This window comes from Trichechus manatus, unplaced genomic scaffold, assembly GCF_000243295.1.
Source record: "Trichechus manatus latirostris isolate Lorelei unplaced genomic scaffold, TriManLat1.0 scaffold00071, whole genome shotgun sequence".
In the NCBI taxonomy this organism is placed as follows: Eukaryota; Metazoa; Chordata; class Mammalia; order Sirenia; family Trichechidae; genus Trichechus; species Trichechus manatus.
In genome coordinates, this window is record NW_004444007.1 from 999,903 (window position 1) to 1,023,311 (window position 23,409).

Below are 23,409 nucleotides of genomic sequence, written 5' to 3' on the forward strand. Positions count from 1 at the left end.
CAGTACATTGACAGGGAACTGCCAAAGAGTCAGGCCAGATTCAGATTCATTGCTGATGTCAGATGGATCTTGGCTGAAAGCAGAGAATACCAGAAAGATGTTTGTTGTTGTTGTTAGATGCCAGCTAATTAGTTCTGACTCATAATGACCCTATTCTATTTTTTTCTTATTTATAATAATAGCATGACCTGCCCTAACACATTGATTAAAACCTGTTCCTTTCATTATCTTTATTTTCTGGAGAATATAAATCAATAAATTGTAAAGTGAAAGGAGGAAGTCTTGATGTAGTTGAATCAAGAAATTCAATATGTTTCATTGGAGCCTATGTTGAAGTAATGTGACGTAAGTCACGTAAAAATAGATAATTTTTGTAGTAACTTACTCGTTGACATGCATTAATCAGTCATAGGAGAGCAGCAAAAAGTTCTTGTTGAAGCATTTGAATTTCCTGCCTTTATTCTTAAAGTTACTTTGAAATTTGAGAGAGAAGCATTGCAGCTGCTGGCCAAAGAGCTGCCAAATAGAACATATGTTTAAAGCAAAGAATGGTGCTAGATTCTTATTGAAAAGAACACATGAGGCCTTTTAACGTCATAAATAACAACAACCCCAAACAGAGATTATTAAATGGCATTTAGGCTCAGGGAATTAGAGAATCGGAGAATCTTAATGATGGCTCTATTTAAAAAGGTTATCTGAGTCCCTAACTCAAATGCCCTCAGGGTCCAAGCAAGCAGTATAAACTAGTGACAGGCACGTGGGGACTGTGCCCAACTGGACTGTACACATCCACCCGCAGGAGAAGGCTTCTGCACAGCGCCAGGATGTTGTCACTATTAGGGAATGCAGGCTGTGCTGCGCATCAGACATCCCGAGAGAAGACAGAAATCTGGATTTTAATGTGAAAAATTCTAAGTGTTACAGTTGGTAACTAATTCAAATTAAAAATATTTTTATGTGTGTGTGTGTGGACTAGACCACTGTATACAATTGTACAAGTTGTCAAATGTACAGCCTGCATACTGGTGTGTGGCATTTCTATTTGTGAGCCAAACACAGTATGTCCAAGGGGTTTGTTTGGCCTATTAGTAGGCAGCTTGCAGCCTCTGATTTAGACTGCTAGAAAGTTCTTTCTTATTATTGAACTGAAATCTGTTTTTCAATAGCTTTGATTCCTTGGACATTAGAGTCATGTTGAACAAAAGTAATCGTTTTTAAACGCACACAAAGAACAGTGTTTGAAATAGTTGAAGTCAGTTACTATATTTCTTTACCTAATTTTAGGGTCTAGGGGCCCAAGCAATGAATGAATGATAATGAATGTGGACTGTTCCCTAATGCTTATTTCTTCCCCATCCGAGCACTAACAATCACTTTAACAATGCGTTCTAGAATGTTGCCTTAAATCAAAGTTAAGATGAGTGGTCTATTGTTTGCAGAATCTGTCAATCCTCTGGCCTACCAGGTAGAGAATTCTAAAAGGTCTGCCACCTGTGAGCTCCTTTCTGCCAAGTCCCTGAACCAGTGAGAGCCTGGCTGGCAGGGTATTTGGTGAGTGGGATCCTAAAATAGTCTGTTGTGTCCACACCTGGTGTCCGGGGAACTTGGAGGGAATTTAGCCTCTCGGTGACTTTATGAGCTATAAACTATATCCTCCCTCACTAATTCCCTCCGTGTGTGTGGCTGGTATCTACCAGACTGAAAAAGCCATACTTAAAAACCAGTAGCCAAAACTACTAAGTTTGCGCTGAGCACAGTTCCGAGTACTTTAGGTATAATGTCATTTAATCCTCACCGTAGCCCTATGAGGTCTTAGCCTTGCTTTTTACAGATAGGGAAACTAAGAACAGAAACTTAACCAAAGCCACACCATTATTAAGGGATAAAGCAGGGATTCAAACTGAGGTGATTTGCCTCCTCCGGGGTTTGTGCCAAAGAGCTGCCAAATAGAACAACCCAAAATGGAGATTGTTGAATGACTTTTAGGCTCAGGGAATTCGAGAATCAGAGAATCTTAATGATGGATCTATTAAGGTTATCCGAGTCCCTAACTCAGATGCCTTCAGGGTCCAGCCAGGCAGTATAAACTAATGACAGCTAGGTCCCTAGGCTTCCACTCCCATTTTAGACTCCTTCACAAATTGGAACTGGATTATGGAAAATACCCACTTTGGTAAAGACCTTGACCCACTCCCTGCCCTTGACTGGCCCTACGCCAGGTTGACCTTCCCAGGTGTTTCACACCACCTCTATCCACCAGTTGCCATCAAGTTGATTCTGACTCACGGTGACCCCATGTATGTCAGAGTAGAACTGTGCTCTATAGAGATTTTAATGGCTGATTTTGCCGGAAGTAGATTGCCAGGCCTTTCCCCTGAGGTACCTCTGGATGGATTCAAACCTCTGGATGGACTCAAACCTCCAACCTTTTGGTTAGCAGCCGAGTCCTTAACCATTTGTACCACCCAGGGACTTCCACAACCTCTATACCAGTCCACAAAGACTCCTGGGTGTTCCTGCAATGGCCAAGGAAGATCTGTTTATTGCTTGTTGCTATCTTATCTTGCCCTCCTCTTGTCTTCATCCAGTATGAGCTTTATGCTCTGCAGTCACACCTACCCTGACTTAAGGACTTGGTGTTTGTACTTGGTCTCCTCTACATTTGAACCTTGACTTGACCTGACTTGACTTTCTGGCTTTTGATGTCTCACTCTGGCCGGACCCTGCTGAACCTCAAGCTGACGTGGGTTTCTTTATGAATTCCACAGCTTAATGGCTGTGAGACTTTGGGCAAGTTAAGTATTTCTTTGAGAGTTTACCCCTTAGCAAAGTGGATAAATTACACCTTGTTTCTCAGGTTATGAAAACTGACAAGCAACATACGTAAAATGTCAGGTACAATGACTAACACAGAGTCATTTAAATGATACTTCATGTGATCATTATTACTGAGAAGTAGAAACTGAGAACTACTCTTTTGCCTTCTTTGCCCTGGAATATCAGTGTAGCGCAACTCTCTCTAGGGTTAACCATGTCCCATTACATTTAGGGGTTTGACCTAGTCATCAGATCTGCCAGGCTAGGACCATCTGTCTTGGTTAACTTCTCTCAGCTAGATAGTTCTTCATCAGATCATCTGTAAGCATATACTCAGAAGTACACTGTTGAGAACTTCCCAGACTTGTGAGTCATCTTTTCTTTCATGGTTTCTTGTCCTGGAATCATACAATTTTTTCTTCTGTACTTAAAAAAAAAGAAAAATCTATTTTTATGAAGCTCAGGACATGAGTCTGGTCGTGCCCAGTTTCCTCTTCTTTCACTGCCTGAACTCTCTAAGATGACATAGCCACTTTCTCGTTACTAGTTATTTCCCTCCTGGTCAGAATTTGGTTTCCCTGCCTAGACTCTGTGCTCTCAGGGGGAGAACACTGTTGGCGCCTAAAAGAATGCTGCCTCCGAACAGTCTTTTCCTCCCCCTGCCCCAGTCTGAGTCCTCAACTTTGCCTTTGATGTTCAAGGCTCCTAGATTGTCATATATAATCGACTCACTTCTTTTTTGAGGTCTTTGTTGTAAGAGGGACCACTGGAAGTGTCTGACTACTCTGCCATCTTGGCCCTGCCTCTGTCATTAGCTTTTTGTTTGTTTGATTAGGATTATTACTGTTTCTGTTAGTGTTCTGGTTACATTTGTTACATACATTTTAAGTTACCTACCCTCATCCTGGAGCTCTGGTGGTACAGTGGTTAAGAGCTCCTTGGAAATCCTATAGGTCAGTTCTGCTCTGTCCTATAGGGTCGCTATGAGTGGGGATTGACGGATGGCAATGGGTTTTTTTTTTTTTTTTTGGTAACCTCATCCTTTTTTTTGCATGAACCCTGTTATTTTTAGAGTGCAGTTCAGCAGAAAAGGGATTTTTCAAGGAATGCTATATCATGTTATAGCAGGAGTACTGGTAGTTGCCTAATTTTCCCAGTCATATCAAATCCTAGAGGAATGTATTAGATATGCAGATTTCAGAATCCACCTCAGATCTGATTCAGAATCTTTGCAGATGGCTTTGGAAATCTGAAGGAGCTCAGTGGCATAGTGATTAAGTGTTGAGCTGCTAACCCAGAGGTCAGTGGTTTGAGCCTATCAGCTGCTCTGCAGAAGAAAGATGTGGCAGTCTGCTTCTGCAAAGATTTACAGCCTTGGAAATCCTATGGGGCAGTTCTACTCTGTCCTATAGGGTTTCTATGAGTCAGAATCGACTTGATGGCAGTGGGTTTGGTTTGGTTGGAATCTGTTAACATGTGACCTAGGTGATTCTTATGCTATGCAAGTTAGGGAGACTCTGCCCTAAACCTGGGTGGGTACAGTCATGTCTTTTTTTTTACGTTAATACAGTTATTGCCTTCAATTTAAAGCCCTAATTTTTACTTAATTAGTTAAAACTCCACCACCTTTATAATTTTAATTATACTGATCAGTACAAGGATGTCCACTCTGTTTACTTTTAATTGCAGCTCTGCGTACTAACATGTCTTCTTAAACTTATTTCATCCTCTCGCACAAATGATGAACGCACCCAGCCCTTGTAAAGGACCTGCTCATGTTTTCTATTGTATAATATATTAATTATCAATTCCAATAGGAAACAAAAGCTTCTTCTTTAAATTATATAGATAGTATAGTAAAACCATGTACTTTAAACTGCTTTACAAATTCTAAGTGTAAAACTTGCAAAGAGCGAGTTCAGATGAAGGGGAGAAAAAATAAAGGTGATGCAGGAAACAGTGTTTGTCAATAGGAGCTTTCAGTGCAGTTACACAGAAAGTCACCTTACATACAGAGGTAGTTTTTTGTTTTAGCATTCTTTGTTTGCTTTCTTGGCCGAGTCTTGAGTCTTTTAAAGAGGCTGCTTTATTTTGTTTTTTTCTGCTTGAGCTAAAGCATAGAGAAGGCATATTATAACTGTCAGAAAAGATTTGTTGTAAACTGAGTAATTTGTTATACTACTCTGTAAACTTACAGCAATAAAGATAAACCAACTTATAATGACAATGCTTGAATTCCAGAAATACTTTTCTTCTATAACAGCCTTGCTCATTACTCTTCCAGTTATGAGACTGGAAACCCCATAGTTTATATCAACATTCATCTGGATTTACTGCCACTTCCTCTGCTTAGTGAAGAGAAATCTAACATATACCAGTCCATGAGACATAAGAAATAGTTTTTTTTAATTAATAAGAACTCTACTCTTTGCAATGACTTAAATGTTGATAGGTGGAAGGGTTTGAATACACAGCCGTTTGGGTCGATTATCATGAAGAATGAAAGCAGTACTTTCCAGGGCACTGAAACAAGAGCAGCCTTGAACCCTAGCTCTCATGATGCACACCAGTATTTCTGTGATGCAAGCAATAAGGTACTCTTTGCCCCCACAGGAACTGGGAGAGGCCATCTGGTATGGTGCTGTACACAGTATTATAATACTGTATGTTATTTTGGGCCTTTACTTCAACTGAATATAAAGATCAGTTTTCTGAGTGATCAGTTGTTTTCATCATACCTGAGATGGTAAGTGGAGAAGTCTAGGGTGTACAAAAGTTTAGGGAGCTAGTATTGCCATTAAGTAGTTATTCTTATGCTATTTTCAGCCTGTCAGGTCAGAATTTTGAGGCCGTTCTCTCCACCCATGAGAAATTCATGAGTCCCTAGCAAAACAGTTTTCACTGGCAAACACTTAATTGCTTTAATCATAGTTACATGGTATCTTAGTTAGACTTCTGTTTGATATCTGAATTATTCGGTATGAACTTGAGAACCCTGGTTGTAAATTACCCCAGTGAGATTGAGGCAAAGCTAAGACCAATGGCAACTCTGATAATTTAGAATTTAACGTATTCACAATTTTTTCACTTTTCCATTATTCCAGCCTGACTTTGATTTCTCAGTTCCATCTTTTCCACATTCACTGTAAAAGGCCTGGTTGTTGTAATGGATACCATAGTGCAACACCCAGGTCTGAGACTCATTTCCCCCAGCTGCTTGGAATGTTGGTGGCTGACAACTTTCAGGTGAGCCTCTCTCTAGGCACTTCCCTCTCCCAAAGTCATGCTCCTTCTTTGGGCAGTCATTCCCATAAAAAGTCACAGTTCTCCACCCAGTTTCCAGAACTAAGCCAATTTTCAGGCCTGGAACCCATTTACTGAAAGGAGAGGCAGGAACTCTTGGAGGATAACCCAGCAATTCCATGACAAGTATATACAATAATAATTTCCCCAGTCCTTTCCTCAAGTGGAAACCCTGGTGGTGTAGTGGTTAAGTGCTAACAGCAGCTAAACAAAAGGTCGGCAGTTCGAATCCACCAGGTGCTCCTTCGAAACTCTATGGGGCAGTTCTACTGTGTCCTATAGGGTTGCTATGAGTCGGAATCAACCTAACGGCAATGGGTTTGGTTTTTGTTTTTTTATCCCCAAAGTGACCTACTAACATTTACGTGGGTACCTGTATGATAGGAAATGGAGAATACATAAATATTTTGAGGTCTGTTGGACATGGGTCGGAATTGACATTGAGACAGAGCCCCCACAGTGCTGTATTCTTTACCTGGCTTCCTCCCCTACAGTGTTGTATTGCAAAATCATTCCCTTTGCTGGGCTCCCCCCACCCCAGCTTTGCATTTGAATCCTGCTTTTGCTTGGAAGTTATATGTAAACTTCATTGTGCCTGCATAGTATGATTAAGAATGTTGCTGACATAACTTGTATGAACTCCTTACTCGTAAACCCCTTCAAAAGTAACCTGCCTGCCCACCCTTGGTGAGCTGTCTTGGCAGTAGTAAACACCGAATGACTCTGTTTCCTTATACAATGAAATAAAGGTGCCTTTTTTGTTCTCCCACCTTGGTCTCTCGTTCATTGGCCAGTACGAGTCATGCCGAGTAAGAACCTGGGGTTTCCATCCAGTAACAACATTGATAATCAGGAACCTAAGCACCATTATGACCTCCAGGTAATAAATGGAGTTGGCACAGGTCCAGCTCACAGTATGTCTACTGGATCCACGTATGCACCTAGTGGTGATTTCCTCAGTCCTCAAATGTGTAATTCCAATGGACGTATTTGGTAGCTGGTAGAACACATTGGTTCCTTGGCCTATAAGGAGCTATCATAGTGAGAACAGCCAAGAGTAAATGGACAAGTGCAGTAAACACGGCCTAAGGAGAGGCAGGTGCTCAGACCACTCAACAATGAGACTCTGGGTCACCCACCTGGTAAGTCACCTAGACCAGCAGAGGTGACAACAGAGTATGTGGGGAATCTAGCACAGGTAATAGAGAAGCGAATGCTAATCAGTTGAGGCTTTGAGACCACCTGCAGTGGCAGGGCTTAGTTTGTCCCACTAACCTTCCTCTTGTAAGTTTTTCCAGGAAAAAAGACTAATCAGAGTCCTGGAGGGGCGTACCCAGAACTTATTATATGACACAAGCAGATCCGAGTGGCATAAGGGATGGACTGGGTGGATGCTGCAGTGTGCTGCCCAGATCCCCTCTTCATGTCTGAGACCAGTATTACCAAAGTTGTTGGGAAATGTTGGTGGCTGACCACTCACAGCTGAGTCAACACTTCAGGAATTGCCTTCAGATGAGGAGAGCTGTTTTGTCCAAGCTGAGGAAGAGCATTCCAAAGCCAAAAGTCTTTGCATGACTGGGATTTCTAGCTAGGGTCTGAGCCAAATCCTTTCTTGTCCTAAGCGACTCCATCTTGGATTTCTAAATGTAGTCTCTGTCATATAATGCAGTTTGTCACTTCTGTAAAACTTTCCACTGTACCCTGACCTAGAAATGTGGTTTTTCCCACCCTATTAAAACAGAATTCTCCAGGCTACAGAAAATTCCACTGCCTCAAGCAGCTTGCTTGGCATGTCCTGGAGCTTTACATTAGAATCCTGGTTCCTTTTCTTGGCATGCCCTATAACTTTACATTAAAATCCTGGTTCCCCTCTCCTTGATTGCTGCCCAGAACTAGAGGAAATTGGTGGAAACCAGTTTAGATGCCATGATGACATTCAGAATAACCTTTTAGACCTCATACATACTAACCTCCCCACCTCTGGGTGGAGTTTAACTGCCATTTTCTGAACACGCAATGAACGCATGAAGCTATGTGTCAACCCCATTGTGCCTGCGTAGTATGATTAAGAATGTTGCTGATGTAACTTGTATAACTTCCTACTTGTAAACCCCTTAAAAGTAATCTTCCCACTCACCCCTGCTGAACCGTCTTGGCGGCAGCAGCCCTGACTATCTCCTTTCCTTCTGCAACGAAATAAAGGCGCCTTTCTACTCTCCTACTTCGGTCTCTCATTTATTGGTTGAGACTAGTCATGTCGAGCAGAACCTGGAGTTTCCACCCAGCAACACTGTTCTGGCTTGTCCAAAAGTTCTAAGAAGATGAAATGTCATTAAAAACGGCTGATGTAAAGAAAAGATTATTACACATGTTAAACATGTGACTTTAGTGGTTGGCTGATTCTCAGAGAATGCCCCCTTCATTCCCACTCAAAAAAGTTTTTCTAACCTGTGCCTGAGTCCTTACAAAGCCCAATACTTTTTCATAACCTTATTCTAACACCCCCTGTAAGCTCTGTAAATGTTAACCAATCAAAAATGTTTTAGTTGTCTTGCTGTTTTGGGTTACTACAGCCCCTTGAACACATTGTTGGATTTCTCCCAGCACTGCATTTCCCCATTTTGTAGAATGCCTTTTTGCCAAAATGAAACTCTTTGTTTTTAAATTTAAACAGACTTGTAATTTCTTCACTAAGACAAAGGCCACACACTCCTACCCTGAGGCAGCCCATTCTGAATGTCTGGTCAGTGGGGGAGGGGGATCCACCAAGGTCAAGCCCTCTTGCCTGGGGAGGAAGGTGCAGTTCTGAAGGTAATCCAACTCTAGAGTTCCCTAAGGCATCAGTTGAGGCCTTTTTTTTTTTTTTTGACACTGTCTCCATTCAGCTATTTCCTTGACTCAGTCCAACTCCTTCTTGCCTCCAGAAGTGTGATCTAAAGGGCATTCTCCAGTAAACTTCTGCTTGCAAGTCTCCATCTCAGAGACTGTTTCTGGAGAACTCCACCCAACAAATGATGCTAGAAGTAAGATCTATGGCTGCTAACCTTGTTTAAACTTGTAGAAATTCTTTCATTACCTATTCTGGGTGATATTACCTTTTCCGTTAAACAAACAGAAGAAAAACTTGAATACCAGAAGTTTGCTGATACCCTCCTTTTTCTTTTCCTCACACCAAAAGCCAAGTCATTTTTCCTTGTAATGACTTGAATTAATTATTATCATTATTATTATTTTTTTAATGCACATTATTTTTTCTCTAGTTTAGACCCTTCTCACCTCCCATCTAAGCTGTTTCAATTGGTTCTTCACTAACCCCCTGCTCCTTGTTTTTTATTGCCCCCAAATCATTATATACAATATTGTCTGATTGATTTCTCCAAAATTCTATGTGTAATAGCACCTCATTGCTTACAAACATAGCTCAACTATGTACCAACAGACTGTACATTTTGTAATGTGGCATGCAAATGCCCTCCACAGACTGGACCATATGGATCTCCTACTAATGTATTTAAAAAATAGTTATTGAGTACTGTCATGGTTTGAATTATGTCCCCCAAAAAATGTGTGTATCAGTTTGGCTGGGCCATGATTCCCAGAATTGTGTGGTTGGCCTCCATTTTGTGATTGTAATTTTATGTTAAAGAGGATTAAAGTGGGATTGTAACACCACCTTTACCTAGGTCACATCCCTGATCCAATGTAAAGGGAGTTTCCCTGGGGTGTGGCCTGCACCACCTTTCATCTCTTGTGAGAGATAAAACGAAAGGGAAGCAAGCAGAGAATTGGGGACCTCATACCATCAAGAAAGCAGTGCTGGGAGCAGAGCACGTCCTTTGGACCGGGGTCCCTGTGCAGAGAAGCTCCTAGTCCAGGGGAACACTGAAGAGAAGAAAGCCGACAGAGAGAAAAAGCCTTCCCCTGGAGCTGACACCCTGAATTTGGACTTTTAGTCTACTTTGACTGTGAGGAAATAAACTTCTCTTCGTTAAAACCATCCACGTGTGGTATTTCTGTTATGGCAGCACTAGATGACTAAGACAAGTACCAACAAAGGTGAAAATCCACGTCTCTGCCTTCAAGTTGCTCAGAGTGATTTCAAAACTTTTTCTGTTGCTGTGTTCTTTCCAAGTGCAACACTCTCCCTTGATTAAATCCTCTCATTAAATATTGGCCCTTTTAAAAAATTATAAAATATTTAAGCACATTAAAAATATAAAGAATTAGGAAATAAATATCTGTGTACCAGGTTTTAACATTTTGCCAGGCTTATTTTAAGTATCTATAGTTTTTGATCAATAATATTATTAATAATTCATTAAAGATACAGTTGACTATCCCTGGACAGCTCTCTCAGATCTCATTTCATGTTCTCTCTAGGAGTAATGATTACACTGAATACTGAATTTAGTGCTTATTTTTTTACATGCATGCTTTCACAATGGTGCTGCTTATATATGGATCCATAAACAATATGTATTATACTATAATAATTTCTCCTTTTTAATCAACACACTACTGAGACTTCCAAAAACCAAACCAAACCCATTGCCGTAGAGTCAATTCCAACTCACAGTGATCCTATAGGACAAAATAGAACTGCCACATAGGGTTTCCAAAGAGTGGCTGGTGGGCCAAGCTCACCACTACACCACCAGGGCTCTATTGTGACTTAGTCATGTTGAAATACGTACTTCTAGTTTTCTTATTGTATCTGTATTTATATCTTCATTTTCCTTCTTAAGATTATTTATATGTGCTTTCTCTTTTTTCCTTATTCATTTTCCCCAGAGTTTGTTAGTATTATTAACAGTCTATTAAAAAAATCAGATTTCAATTTTTGTTATCCTCTTTTTTATTATGTGTTTTCTAGTTCATTAATTTCTGTTTATATCCTTATCATTTCTTTCTTTCTAGTTTTTGGAATTTGTCTATTTCCTTTTCTAGCATCTTTCGTTAGTTATTTAGCTCATTAATTTTTAGTTTTCTTCTTTTCTCATACAGGATTTAATATTGTCCATTTCTTATGTATACTGCCTTAATTGAATTCTGTGTGTTTTCTATGTAACATTTTCAACATCATTCAATTCTAAGATTTTTCTAATTTTCATTTTGACCCCTGAATTATTTAGAAGAGTGTGTGTGTTTAAATTTCCAAGTGTGTGTGCTTTGTGGTTGTTTTCATATTTTTATTATTAATAATAAATATATGATTAATATGTTAATCATATATTATTTCACAGACTAGTCTTTATTTATTTAAAGTATGTTTTGTGTTATAAAATGTGATATATTTTTGGAAATGTTTCATGTATACAGGAAAATAATGTGTATTTACTAAGTCGGGGTTTAGAGTTCCATGCATATACAGGGTCATTACATATAGTATATTATGTCATCATTCAAATCTTTCACCTCTCTAATGTTCTTTTGGGCTGATTTTTCAATTACTAAGAAAAGTATATTAATGTCATTCACATAATTTTAAGTTGTTCTATTTATTTTCTAATTTTGTGAATTTGCACTTACTATTTTGAGGCTATGTTGTTGGGCACCTGTGTATACATCAGGATAGACCAGATTATGCTGCAGTACCCAAAATACCCCAAGTCTCAGTGGGTTAACACAAGTATTTATTTCTTCTACTACAGCTCTAATTTGAGTTGGTGGGGAAGAACTGGACTCATTTTTTTTCACCCAGTGACTTGGACTGACAGATGCTCCATCTTGTCACTTCTGGTTACATATCTTTGGCCAAAGTATTTCACATGATCATCCTAATTTCAAAGGGGTGTGGGGAAATATAATCCTATCCTGTGCCCAGAAGAAGAATCATAATACCTGTGAAAAGGCTAATGACTACAACATACAAATTTAGAATTGTTGTATCTTCTTGGAAAATTCTTTAAATCTTATGTTGTGATTCGCTTTATCTCCAATGATACTTCTTGTCTCAAGAATCCTTTCTTCCTAATATTAATATAGCTCCATTGGATTTTTAATATTTCTCTGGGTTTTTTTTTTTAATTTTTTTAATATACTTTTGTTTCAACCGTCCTGAGTTCTCAGATTTTTAAGAATCTATGATAAGCCACACAGAGGTGAATTTTTCTTTTTTTAAAAAAAAATTTTTTATTGTACTTTAGATGAAAGTTTACAGAACAAATAGTTTCTCATTAAACAGTCACTACACATATTGTTTTATGACATTCGTTAACAAGCCCACATGTCAACACTCTCCCTTCTCAATCTTGAGGACTTTTTTTTTCGGTGAAAATATACATAGCCAAAGTTACACCATTTCTAAAGTTTCTATATGTACAATTCAGTGACATCGATTACATTCTTCCAGTTGTGCTGCTGTCCTCACTATCCTTTTCCAAATTATTCCATCACCATTATCTTCAACTCACTGCCCCCTAGGCATCCCATCAAACCTTTTGAGTTGCTGTTGTCAGTTTGCTCTCACATAGATAATTCTTTTTTTTTTGTACCTTAGATGAAGGTTTGCAGAACAAATAGTTTCTTATTAAACAGTTAGTACATATATTGCCCTATGACAATGGTTAACAACCCCACAACATGTCAACACTGTTCCTTCTCAAGCTTGGGTTCCCCATCACCAGCTTTCCTGTCCCCTGCTGCCTTCTAGCCCTTGTCCCTGGACTGCTGTGCCTCATTAGTCCCATTTTGTTTTATGAGGCTGTCCAGTCCCCCGCTGAATGGTGAACTTTGGGAGTGTCTTCACCACTGAGCTAAAAGGGTGTCGAGGGGCCATACTCTTGGGGTTTCTCCAGTCTGTCAGACCAGTAAATCTGGTCTTTTTTTGTATGTGTGAGTTAGAATTTTGTTCTACATCCTTTTCCAGCTCTGTCCAGGACCCTCTATTGTGATCCCAGTTAGAGCAGTCAGTGGTGGTAGCCGGGCACCATCTAGCTGTACTGGACTTAGTCTAGTGGAGGCCGTGGTAGCTGTGGTCCATTAGTCCTTTTGACTAATCTTTTACTTGTATCTTACTCTCTTCATTCTCCTTTTCTCCCAAAGGGTTGAGACCAGTAGAGTATCTTAGATGGCTGCTCGCAGGCTTTTAAGACCCCAGAAGTAGAGCTGAATTTTTCAATCTCATTTGATAATCTTTGTTTTTTAATAGATTAATTTAGTCTATTTATATTTATTGTGATTACTGATATGTTGGGATTATTTCTACTGTCCTTATTTTTTTTTATAGCTTTCCATTTACCATGTTTTTTTTCATTGCCTTTACACCATTCCTGATTTTTTATTGCATCTAGCATTTCTAGGTGTTTTTCATAGACTTTTGTATTATCTAGTCACTCTGTGGCAGAGCTATAATACCACACAGTGATTCTTTAACTTGGAGGAATGGTGTCCACTATCCTGTCCTGTTGCCTGAAAATCTCCTATCTAGCAAGTCTGTAGTTTTCTTCCATAACTGCTAAATTAATATTTTATGAATAATTTTACCAGATTATCCCTGCAAAAACATCACTCCTACTTATTTGCATTCTGGTGTGCTTCACAAGTGAGAGATAGAAGGGTGGAATTAAAATGAAAGTACAAGAAAATGTTTGTAACACTGGAATTGCCTTGAGCATGTATTGTGATGCTAGCACCTGCCATATATATTGGGGCAGGAAAAAAGATTAAGAACCACTGCTTTAGTAAATCTCTGCTTCAGTCTAACCAGATTGCTCCACTGAGATTTTATGTAAGCCAAATATAGTTCCCTTCCACATTTCATGCTTTTCTTCCTGTTTTTCCTCTCTCTCTGTTTATATAAGTCCTAAATATGTTTCAAAGCCCAGCACAGTCTCCCCCTTTCAAAGAGCCCATCATAGTCAATGAACTTCACTCTCAGATTCTTCTAGAATCTCCATTCCTAAATAAATAAAACCTCTTATATAGTTTTGTCATCTATTTCATTCACTTGACCTTATTTAGGCTTTTATATACATTTCCTTCTGAACTAGACATTAAGCTTCTCAAGGAAAAGAACTTTATATTAAATCATTTTGTATCTTAGAAAGTATTTAGATGTTGTAAATAATGATAAGAGTAATTTGATGTAATGCGAGAAACTGTATTAAGGGTAGTAATTATTTTATAACATTATTTTGATCAGGTTTCTAAGTTGCAGACAACTGAAATTATTCTAGCCAGTTTAATCACATAGAGATTTCTTAAAGGGTATAAATAGTTCACAGGATCATTGGCGGGGTTGTAGAAAGCTCTAGGACAGCGATTCTCTACAGGGCACAGTACCACCCAAAGATGGATTTGGAAATGTGTGATGGCATTTTTTGGTTTTAACAAGGACTAAGTGTGCTACTGATATTTAGTGACTAGAGGTGAAGGGTAGTATATATCTTGCCTACTCATGACATAATCCCAGATGATGAATTTTGTTACCCAAATGCCAGAAAAAGTGCCTCCATTGAGAATTTCTACTCTAAACTGAATTTCAGGAGTGCTTCCCAAAGTCACACTGTAGAACTGGGACTTTTGGGGTAATGGTGATCTCTGTCATGATCAGCACCCTGCAGGATCCAGAGCCATATTGCTCTGCCACAAAAATGATTCCTTTGTAATCCGCCTTGCTCAATGACAAATGAATCTCATTGTCAGAACCAAAATTACAGATTCTTCAGTATAGGAAGCCATGCCAGGACAGGTTGGAATGGGTGTTGAGTGAGCCAGTTCTGAATGTCCTTCACGAATATATAAAATCTTTATAAAATACGATCCTTATAAAATAGTCATTCTGCAGTCATCTAGCACCTACTTTTTACTAATTATTTTAAAGAGGATTATCTTCTGTTCTTACAAGGTTGTAAGTTCCCAAGGACATGGGCTGCTCTGGGAAGTCAGAGGGAGAATTTGCTCCTGCAGAGCACATTTAAAAGGAGCCCTGGTGGTGCAGTGGTTAAAGAGCTCCACTGCTAACCAAAAGGTGGGTGGTTGGAGCCCAGCAGGTGCCCTGCGGGAGGAAGATTTAACAGTCTGCTTCTGCATAAATTTACAGCCTTGGAAACCCTATGGGGTAGCTCTACTTTGTCCTGCAGGGTCACTATGAGTCCAAATCAAGTCACCAGCAATGGAGTTTGGTTTGGGAGCCCATTTAAAATTGCTGTTTTTCAGATGGTTGCTAAGATTATGATGAAAATGCAATAGAGGAAGCAATGTGATTAAAATATCTGTGCTCAAATCTTTAGATACGTAATAAATATAGAAAAGGCATTTGTTTATTGTGCTTGCTTTGTAACAGCTAATGTCAGACCCACGTCCTACTACTAGCTGTTGGGAGACAATTCTCTGTGTGTCTCTTGTGTTTATGCATGTCTTACAAGTGAGGCAGCTATTGCTGTTTGTTCTGGACTATCTTTTCAAGGATGTTTGTATATTGAAAAGCCTTAGAAAATGATAGTGTCTCCCTCTGGAGCAAAGGGCAGGCATGTTTACTGCCCATTATAAAAGATTCTGTTTCCCTAAACTGAGGGTTCTTCTTCGTAAGCATTCATATGGGCACATCTCCATTGCCCTGATACTCATATATGCTGATACTCAGCTTCTTGTTATGCAATGAATAATATAATTCTTTGTCTCTGACCCAAGTGTCTTGTATCTTCTACAAGTATCTTCTACATGAAACTGTTGCAGGCTAATGTTAGCTTGAAGTAGGGTAAATATAGCAAGTTCCATCTGAATTATGTGGTAGCTACCCTGGTGGCACAGAGGTTAAGAGCTTGGCTGTTAACCAGAAGGTGGGCAGTTCAAATCCACCAGCCACTCATTAGAAACCCGTTGGGGAAGTTCTACTCTGTCCTGTAGGGTCACTATGAGTTGGAATCTACTAGATGGTAATGGGTTTCATTTTGGGTATCTAGAGAATTCTCTGAAACATTTTAATAGTTTACACATTATTCTTATGCTACTATTCATAGGGTTTTGCAAAATGCTCTTCTATATGCCCTCTGAATGGCTTTAGTCTGGAGATTTACCTTGAAACACATTTATAAACCTTCCTGCATTCTTTCTCAGGAGAGTCACACTTGAGCTGTTATTTTATTTCTAAGAATCAAACTGTCTGCCTTTGGTTTTCCTTCAGCATGTTTTGGGTGGATTGAAATATTTTTTATTTGCAAATTATTAATTAATATTTATTATGTAAATGACTAGACCAAAATACCAGTTGTGGAAATAAGATCAAACCTTAGTTATTCAGATAGTGAAGTTCCTCAGTCACTTCTTTCAAATAGTTTGCATTCTTCAGCATGATCTGCCATAATTTCTTAGATATTGTATGTCGAGGAAATAAAAATCACTTTATATTACCCTCTGCAAAGGTAAATCTGTTACAAGTTTAATAATACGTAGCTCATAGCCAAATGGTAATTATTTTTGCAGTTTGTTGTTTTTCATTATTTATTCCATGGCTCCCTTCCATGGTGAGAGTAACTGAAAACTGGCTCTAAGAATTGTTGCAGCTTGTTCAGAATATTGGTACTAGGAAAAATTACTGACTCAAATAAATTATCAGCTCCTACAGTGTCTTAGGGAGCTCTGGTGGTGCAGTGGTTAAGAGCTCGGCTGTAACCAAAAGGTCAGCAGTTTGAATCCACCAGGCACTCCTTGGAAACTCCATGGGGTACTTCTACTCTGTCCTGTAGTGTTGCTGAGTCGGAATCAACTCGACAGCAATCAGTAACAACCTCTTAGAGCTAGTCTAGTGAAAATATAGAAAGTTCTTTGGTAGAAATATAGTCTGAACTTCATTTAAGTTTTTAAATTGCCTATAGCTTTTTAAAAAGATTTAAACATTTTATTAAATACCAGGTAAATACAAAGAGGTTTATAAAATACATGTAAAACACAAAAGATTTAACAAACATATACATGCTAACCTCCAAATTAAAAAAAAAAAAAAAATCACTGCTATTACCTTTGACATTTCTTGGGAGCTACTCATTATTCTTATATATTTAGCTCCCCTCGCAGATATAGCCACTATCCTAAAATTTTTGCTTATAAATCCCTAGCTTTTTAATGGATTAATTACATATTTTTGTATACCTAAGCAATTTAGTTTTTTGTGTGTTTTTGATTATTATGTAAATGAAAAAATGGCCAATTTATTCTTCTATAACTTTTTTTTTTTTTTGGTATTCAATATTATGTCCCAAAGATTCATCCCAGTCATTTGTAGTTTATATTTCATTCATTTTCATTGCTCAGTAGTGTTCCATTTTATGACCATACCACAATCCATTTATCCATTCTACAGTTGATGGATAGTTGAGTGGTTTCCACACGACTCTTCCAAAAACTGTAACACTGACCTCTTGCAAAATTCTCCTGATACATCTGTGTGAGAATCCAGGGCAACAGTTTTAATAACACTGGGACATGGATTCAGAGGTATGCAAATGCTTTCCATGAGGCATGTGGGGCACAAATAGTTTAAGGGAACCAATTTCCAATGCCTCAGCTTCCATATACACTTTTCCTTAAAACTTTCCTGAGAACTTACCTGAGATGCAGCTCTTGATTTCTTAATTCCCCTGTAACAATCCTCTTCCCCCATTTTACAAAAGACAAACTCAAACTGCTGGCTGCTCTTACTATCATGCTTCATCCTGGGGTGCAAAAATGTGTGGGATACCAAACAAAGGGATAGTTTAAATATTGCTATAGGGTAATATTGAGAAAGCAAATTAGTCTCATGCCTAAGTAACAATCCTTATGCAAGTCAGGAGATTTTCTTTGATTACAGTGATATTAAAAGAAAACCTAATCGAATTATCTGCTGAATGGTCATTTAAAATGATTTTTGGTAATAGATATTTATGTGATTTTGACATATATCTTGAAAGTAGTTCTAAGAATGAGTGATATTTCAATAACCAAGTCTCCTTCATTTCCATCTACTTATTTCCGTAAACATGGTTCCTCAGAGCTTACATCTATAGAGACAAAAAATAGGAAATGATACTGAACTCTTTAATTCTAGCAAAAAGTAATATTTATTAATAGATAAATTAGTTAAAAAGTCATCTCATTAATATATAGTTTATTACTTTTTATATTTAATAGCGTCTCAGGAAAATACAACTTTCAGTGCAGTCAGCGGGATGGAGGCATAATATGCTGACCATGTTACCTAATTCTGATCTGGATCTCTAAACTAACAGCTATGCTTTTTCTGGAAAACATGTTTTTCCTCGGTGGTCAAAACCAGGATGTGAAACCATATGCCCCGAGGGGTCTTAACCAAGTGACCATCTGTACCTCTCAAAACACCCATACTCTTCAAGAGTGCTGTCTGAGTGCTGTTGCCAGCAAGGTATTTTTTCTTTTTGCAAGATAGACAAAGAAACTACATGTAAGCATTTTGCGACCATTACCTAAGCATCCTGTGAAGCTATCTGTAATCCCTAATTTTAACCATTAATAACCAATAACCAATGTCTTGCCATTATACCCTCTGAACCACTAAAGTACCCTTCCCCCACCTCAGCAACTTCCCTTCAACTTCCCTAATCAGAGATGTACCAGTCAAGAGGACCCTGCTGTGATGCCTGCGATAGTAGTATAATTATCCGATTCAGACATTCTCTTCCGACACTACTATCTCATCTTAATGATCTGTAATCTTTGCTTGGAATAAACCTCTTTGATTTTATCTCAGACAGATTTTTTTTTTTTAATGTGGCGACAATATTTATAAAATTTGAAAGCATATTTAATGTTGTTTTGATCATTGTGTACTATAGTGAAACCTTTGAAGGGCGGAACCTGTGTAAGGCGGAAATGTGTCAGAGAAAGAAAACCCAAATATTTTCCACTAATAGCGATAGAAAAGTGGTAAGACTACACCTTGTCAAAGGCGGAAAGGAGACCCAGAAAAACAAGGCAGTCTGGTTGAGTTCCGGCCCTCACAGGTTTCACTGTATTATTATTTGTAACCCACTTTGTCACCAGGGCTCCTTAACTCAATCAAAACAATTAACATTTTAAGTCTTACGGTTACAGGAAATTTTTTAACAACTGTAATTTTAATTTATAATCTTGTTTTATTATAGAAAATCATTAATAAAAGAATCATAAGAAATTTATTACACTAAGGTAAAATTCAAGGAGCCCTGCTGGTGTAATGGTTAAGTGCTCGGCTACTAACAGAAATGAAAGATTGGTAGTTTGAATCCACCAGCTGCTGTGTGGGAGAAAAATGTGGCAGTCAACTTGGGTAAAGACTACAGCCTTGGGAGCCCCATGGGGCAATTCTGCTCTGTCCTGTAGGGTCGCTATGAGTTGGAATCGACTCTGTGGCACACAGCAACTACAAAGTAAAATTCAGTGTAAAAAATAGACTTTAGGAAGATACAGGAACAAAGAAAAAGTAACACGGAAATATTTTATTCTGTTGAAGACCTTGTTTTAGTGTTTTCTAAACAGTTGGTGAATATTAAATTACTATGCTATTTACATTCCATTGGAAACATTTAACAAGATGATGCAATAGTTTTATTTATAAAGGTCAGTGTCATGTATTGAATTGTGTCCCCCAAAAATATCTGTCAACTTTGCTGGGTCATGATTCCCAGTATTGTATGATTGTGTACCATTTTGTAATCTGATGTGATTTCCGTATGTGTTGTAAATTCAATCACTGTGATGTAATAAAATGGATTAGCAGCAGTTATACTGATAAGGTCTACAAGATTAGATAGTGTCTTAAGCCAATCTCTTTTGAGATATAAAAGAGAGAAGCCAGCAGAAAGACACGGAAACCTCATACCACCAAGAAAACGCTGGGAGCAGAGTGTGGCCTTTGCGGACCTGAGGTTCCTGCGCTGAGATGCTCCCAGACCAAGGGAAGACTGATGCATCACAAGGACCTTCCTCCAGAGCAGACAGAGAGAGAAAGCCTTCTCCTGGAGCTGATGCCCTGAATTTGGACTTGTAGCATACTGGACTGTGAGAGAATAAACTTCTCTTTGTTAAAGCCATACACTTGTATTTCTGTTATAGCAGCACTAGATGACTAAGACAGTCAGTATTTACATTATACTGGAATTCACATCATTTGCAACTTTTTAAATTTAGGGTAAAAAATTTGGATGGCAATTTAAATGTACGGGAGAGGGCATACTTTTACAGAATTATTTTAGATGTGCATGAGCAAAAAAAGTTTGAAGAACACTGGTCTAGGTTTGATAACTAAAAAGGAAATTGCTAGCTATTACGATAAGTAAAAATGGAATTGCTAATTGACACAAAATAATGCCAGAATGCGTTAATACTCATATGAGCATGCTGCAGTTTTTTTTCCCTCATATCCTCACTAACGTTTGGAATTATCAGACTTAATTTTTTTAACCAATATACATGTGTATACATCTGTGTCTCATTGTGCTTTAAATTTGCATTTCCCTGATTACTAGTGAGATTGAGCATCTTTTCATGTTTATTGGAGTTTTCTGTAAACTGCACTTTATTTTGTTTTTTTTGTGTGTGTGGTTTGTGTTTTTCTTATTTTTTGTCTGTGACAAATGAAGAAAATCCAGTGGAGTATTTTGAGTCCATAAGCAATGGCAGAACCTAGGCATGAGGGAAAGCCCATTGCTCCTCCCAGCCCAGCCCTACTACCCTTCTCTCATCTGCTACCAACCTGCCTTGGGCTGTGATATGAGTGAGAGATAAAATTTTATTAAGTGAAGATTTTGAGATTTGAGAGTTGTTACAGCAGTTAGCATGTTGTAACAATTCTTAAAAACCAGAAAAACATATTCTCCCACTTTCTTTTCCTTTCCCTTCTCCTACCTTATAGCCCAGTCAGTGTTCATATTCTGTGTTTTTTGTGTAACCTGCAGCTGTAGAGTACAATGTTTTACGTATGTCTGTTAGATTCACTTGTTAATTATATTATTTAAATTCTCTATACCAAAACAAACAGACAAACAAAAAACCAGTTGCTGTCAATTCTGACTCATGGCAACCCTATGTGCTGCAGAGTAAAACTGCACTCCATAGGTTCTCAAGGCTGTGATCTTTTGGAAGCAGATTATCACGCCTTTCTTCTGAGGTACCTCTGAGTGAGTTTGAACTACCAACCTTTTGGATAGTAGTTGTCTTAGTTATTTAGTGCTGCTATAACAGAAATACCACAAGTGGATGGCTTTAACAAAGAGAAATGTATTCTCTCACAGTCTCGGAGGCAAGACATTAGAATTCAGGGTGCCAGCTCCAGGGAAAGGCCTTCTCTCTTTGTTAGCTCTGGGGGAGGGTCCTTGTCATCAATCTTCCCCTGGTCTAGGAGCTTCTCAGTGCAGGGACACTGGTTCCAAAGGACGAACTCCCCTCCTGCTTCTTCATTCTTGTTGGCATGAGGTCCCTCTCCTCTCGCTCACTTCTTTCTTTTATATCTCAAAAGAGATTGACCTAAAATACAACTGAATCCTGTGGATTGAGCCTTGCCTCATTAACATCATAAAGGTTAGGATTTACAACATGTAGGATAAATACATCAGATCACACAATGGTGGACAACCACACGATACTGGGAATCATGGCCTAGCCAAGTTGACACGCATTTTTGGGAGACACAATTCAATCCATGACAAAAGTACTGCTCAGGGACTCCACATCCTCTATATCTTTACTTAATTTTGTCTGCTTAATTTCTGTTAAAATCTCCTGCTACAACTGTATATTTAAAAAAAAACAAAAAGCTTTCTTTCTGCCAGTTTTTTCTTTATATATTTTGAGGCAATATTATCTGTTGCTTTCAAATTGTGGCAGATCTACTAATGTTTTTGCCTTACAAGTTCTAGATACCTTTGATTATTATTTGCATTACATAACTTTACTATCCTTTTACTTTCATCTTTTCTAAATTCTTATGTTTTAGGTGTTTGTTTTATAATTAGCATTTAGATGGATTTAAAAAAATCCATTCTGACCATTTTGGGTTTGTTTATGTTTATTGTAATTACTGTTATATATATATTTCTATCTTATTTTATGCTTTCTCTTTGTCCTTTGTTGTCTATATTTTTGTTTCTCTCAATCTTACCTTTCTTATGGATGATTTAAAAAAAATCATATCACTTGTTTCCACTACTATTTTGGAAGTTATACCCACATATTTCTATTTTAAAAAACAGTATCCTAGTAATCTTCATATTATCCTAGAAATTTATAACATCAATACTTATTTTGTGAAAGTCGAAAGTGAATCAATATTTTTACTCTCTTTCCTAACAATGTAAGAACCTTAGAACACTACCTTTAAACCAAAAAAACCAGACTCACTGCTATCAAGTTGATTTTGACTCATAACGACCCTATACTACAGAGTAGAACTGCCCCATAGGGTTTCCAAGGCTGTAATCTTTCCAGAAGCAGACTGCTACATCTTTCTACCCAAGAGTGGCTGGTGGGTTCGAACCGCCAACCTTGCAGTTAGCAGCCAAGTGCTTTAACCACTGCGACATCAGGGCTCCTCTACACTACCTCCAGCCACACTTTTTGAATTTTGTGCTGTTTTCTCATATATTTTAGTACTTGCTTGTTTTCCTTTAACCAACACAAGATTTTATGATTTTTTTTTTTTAGTTTTATATAATGAATATTTGTTTAGATTTACTCACAAATTATAAGATTTTTTGGTCTTTATTATTTTTTTAAATTGTTGTAGTTTAGATGAAGTCTACGTTTCAAGTTATTCTCCCATCCAAAAACTTACACATACATTGTTATGTGACCCTAATTGCTCTCCACATACTGTGACAGCACTCTCCTCATTTCCACTCCTGATTCCCCACGTCCATTCACCCAGCTCCTAACCTTCTCTGCCTTCTCTTCTCACCTCTGGATAGAAGCTGCCCATTTAGTCTCTTGTATCTACTTGAGCTAAGAAGAACACTCCTCACGAGTATCACTTTATGTCCCACAGTCCAGTCCAATCCCTGTCTGAAGAGTTGGCCTCAGAAATTATTTTGTTTCTGGGCTGATAGAGAATCCAGGGGCCATGCTTTCCCGGTTTCCTCCAGTCTCAGTCAGACCACTAAGTCTGGCCTTCTTACTAGAATTTGAGTTCTGCACCTGACCCTTCTACAGCTCCATCAGGGACTCTCTGTTGTGTTCCCTGTCAGGGTGGGAATTGGTGGTAGCTGGGCACCATCTAGCTCTTCTGGTCTCAGGCTGATGAAGTCTCTGGTTTATGTGGCCCTTTCTGTCTCTTGGGCTAATACTTTCCTTGTGTCT